The sequence below is a fragment of the Rhipicephalus microplus genome, chromosome 3 (assembly GCF_043290135.1).
Source record: "Rhipicephalus microplus isolate Deutch F79 chromosome 3, USDA_Rmic, whole genome shotgun sequence".
Lineage (NCBI taxonomy): Eukaryota > Metazoa > Arthropoda > Arachnida > Ixodida > Ixodidae > Rhipicephalus > Rhipicephalus microplus.
Window position 1 is genome coordinate 134492926 of NC_134702.1, and position 3798 is coordinate 134496723.

Sequence of the window (3798 nt, forward strand, 5' to 3'; positions counted from 1 at the left end):
GGTATAAGTTGTGCAAGGAAAAGTATTCGCTTTTCACGCCGCCGAACGAACCATCGAGGCTCAAAGCATGGAGACGTGCAATACCTCGAAAGGACCGCGTGCTTCAAAGGACGGACAGAGTCTGCGAGAAGCATTTTGCCCCGCATTTCATCATGAAGACTTGGTCCGCGGAAATAGACGGCCATGTGCTGATGTCTGGAAAAAGAAGAGCCGGCCTAGCGAAAGACGCTGTACCGTCGATTTTCAAAGGGGCACCAAGATACCTCTCCAAGAAGATCAAAAGCCCTCGCAAGCAAGTGAAGCGACAAACCCATCGTGTAGCCCCTTCAACAAGCACTTCTCACAGTGGAAGCGGCACTGAGCCCATGCCGACGTCGCCTGGTGAGATCTATAGCGCTTCACGAGTAAGCGCTGAAATGCCCTGTGACAGCAGCACGCGAGCCCTACGCAAATGCCTCGCGTGACTTATCTTTAGGAGAGCTTTTTAACTCGACGCCTGGCATTAGCCTACCACAATCTTCGTGGGCTGTGCATCGCACTGACGCAGAAGGCGTGAGGGACATCGTCTTTATAGACGCTGCGGTGACGCACAGAACAAGCGACGGCTCTTCGCTGGTGTTCAATCGGAAGGCGTTGCATGTGAAGAGTGACATGACTGTGCAGGCCTACGTCTTCGGCAAGCAAGTAGGTACTGCTGCTTTGGGCTTAAATCCGTCAGTCTCAACTGTATCCGAACTGGATACTATGCTAGCGTCATGAACAGCACTAGCGTGTGTTGTGGAGGGCCGAATTTAAAGGATTTCCCTGGTGTCGCTCCTGAGTGTGCTTTTGTGGACTGCCAGGGGAACTGGAGGCACAACAGGTGCCTTTTAGTTCCACCCAGTGGAACCATCTGTCAGTCCTGCAGCGGCCTTGCTGATACATTGCGAATACATGCCGGTCATCGAGCTGCAAGAGCCAAACAGGATCGACCATTAAAGCGCATCAAGTTAGAAGTAGCCGCTGCTCAAAAACAGAAGCTCCACGCTTTGAGGCGAGCAAACTATGCACTCCAAAGATCACGAGCGCGACTCGCAAGAAGGAACAAGCTCCTGTTAGAGCAGTTGCAAGCTTCTAGGAAGGAACTTACACAGGTGCAGGAAGAAGACGTCACTGAAAAATTGAAGGGCCTCAACTTGCCACCAGCGCAGCTTCTTCTGTTAGAAGAGTGCATATCGGCCGCAAAGTGCACCTCAAAAACAAACAGGCGGTATACGGATGACTGGCTCCTGTTGTGTCTTCTTCTGAACATCTGCAGCCCAGCTACATACGCTTTTCTGCGCACTAATGACGTGCTGCCGTTGCCATGCATCACTACGATAAGAAAGTACATAAGCATGGTTGGCCTCAAATGTAGCTTCGATGAAAACTTTTTCAAAGCTTTCAAGATGAAAATTTCCTCTAAGCCACAGTTTCAGCGCAGAGGGATGCTGATATTTGAGGAAATTCAAGTAAGGAAGGAAATCTCCGTCAATTCAAAAACGATGACATACACTGGCCTCGTTGATCATTGAGAAACAAAGGATCAGAGTAGTGAGCTCGCAGATCACGGCCTGGTTTTCGCTTTTGCCCCGTTCGTCGAGAACTATTTACAGCCCGTAGCAGTGTTTGCGTCCAAAAGACCGACTAAGGGGACTCTTTTGGCGCAGCTCTTGATTCAGTGCATCGTGAAACTTGAGCAGGTCGGAGTGTTCGTTGACGGCGTTGTGTGCGATGGAGCATCCACCAACCGCTCCATGTGGAAGCAGCTTGGGATCAGCGGCGCACTGGGCAGCGTGGTGAATGCATTCGAGCACCCACTGGACTCTTCAAAGAAGGCGTATGTCCTATCTGACACCCCTCACCTTTTCAAGTGCATTAGGAATCGACTATACGACAAGAAAGTATTGATGAAAGATGGCAAGCTCATTAGATGGTCATGCTATGATGCCCTGTTCGTTGCAGACAGCAAGCACTGTGGTGAACTTCGAGTGTGCCCAAAAATAATGTATAATCACGTCAACCCATCTAAGATGCTGAAAATGCGAGTTAAGCTTGCAACACAGATTTTTAGTAACTCCGTGGCTAAAGGAATAATGTTCTACGCACAGAAAGGCGCACCACGTCTAACTAATGCCGAGCCGACAGTCCAGTTTACCCTTTTTTTAAATGACCTCTTTGATGCACTGAACCGGCGTTTCCCTGCAGAAGGCCTAAAACTGGGATGTAAAGATTTTTCTGTCCAAGAAGCTGCATCTGTGTGGCTAGACTCTTGGGAGACCGAGGTCGTGAAAGGAGAGATTTCCAAAGACGTTTTTTTGACGCAGTCAACCGCTGAAGGCTTACATGTAACAATTAGGCCGGTGCGGGAGCTTCCAGTTTACCTACTGAAAGAGTGCGGTTTCAAGTATGTTCTAACAGCAAAAATAAATCAAGACCCGTTGGAATGTTTTTTCGGTATCGTCAGGCAAGTTGGAGGGCAGAACGAACACCCTACATTTCCCACATTCTTTCAGCTATACCGCATGCTGAGCCTATATTCTTTGCTAAAGCCACCGCAGTTCGGCAACTGCACAACTACTGGAAACAAGCAAGCTTCTGTTGTCACCTTGGCGGATTTAAAAAATATTTACAGGGATTCATCCTCGCAACACCCTGCCAAATTAGATCAACTGAAAGAAAATACTTGACGGCCTGATTGAAGAAGGAAGCTGGGAGTGCGACGACCTCTTCGACTTCGGCGACTCAGACGCAACAGTAGTTGACTGCATCATCTACTACGTCACAGGAGTCGTATCCCGGAAGGTTGGCAGCTGCACATGCTGCACCAGTTGTAAAAAGGCTCTTGCGGGAAAAAAAGGCACTGTAAATGTCCCTGAAGCCGACCTAGTGAACTGCAAGACAAAGGGCTGGCTGACACACCCAAACATGCATCTCTTCGATCCTTTCAAATGCACTGAAGAGCATTTTGCAAAACATGCTAGTGACCGAGATGTAGACGACAAAACCATTGATGCTGTGCTGGAGAATCACAACTTTATGTTTCCATGCAGTGCTCACAAAGAAGAAATGCTGGCAAAGCTGTTGCATTATTACGTGTGCCTGCGCATGCGGCAGTACTGCAGGCAATTGAAAAAGAAGAACGAAACAAACAGCCATGATTTGCGAAAAATGTCAAAGCTTGTTTGAAACAATCGATTGTCTGAGCGTGCAGACTTGCGAAAAATGTCAAAGCATGTTTGACACCCAATGTCAGGACGAGTGCAGTACCGCTTTTATAACCTTCATTCGCGTATAAGTTTAGGTGTACTCAGTTTGTAAGTTTCGCTGTTATTGTTTTGAGAACGCTGCTATTATTTAAATAAATGGTGAAGAAACAAGCAAACATGTGTTGAATCATTGTACAATGGCTAGTTTAGAGGATAGAAAAATGTTAGTGTTGTTTTTTGATTGTGGTTTCAGGTAGGGTTTACCGTAAAAACCGACAGGAGTGTCATATTTGACAACCTTATGACTGCTAAAAGATCGGGGATCGAACTTCAAAAAATCGATTATTATCTAATGTCTTGTTCGTGCCGTGCTGTCCATTCAATGTTGTTGCAATTTCTCTAAATAAAATTAAAAAAAACAAGTAGTAGCAGTTGTCTCTAGAATATGATGAAACTTGTGCAACCACGCCGCACGCTGGGGCCAATGTGACGTCTACTCAATCGCAGTTCGTCATAGCTGTACGGGTAGGTGCAGCGGATATTAAGGAGTGCAAGCAAACATTCGCTTGAT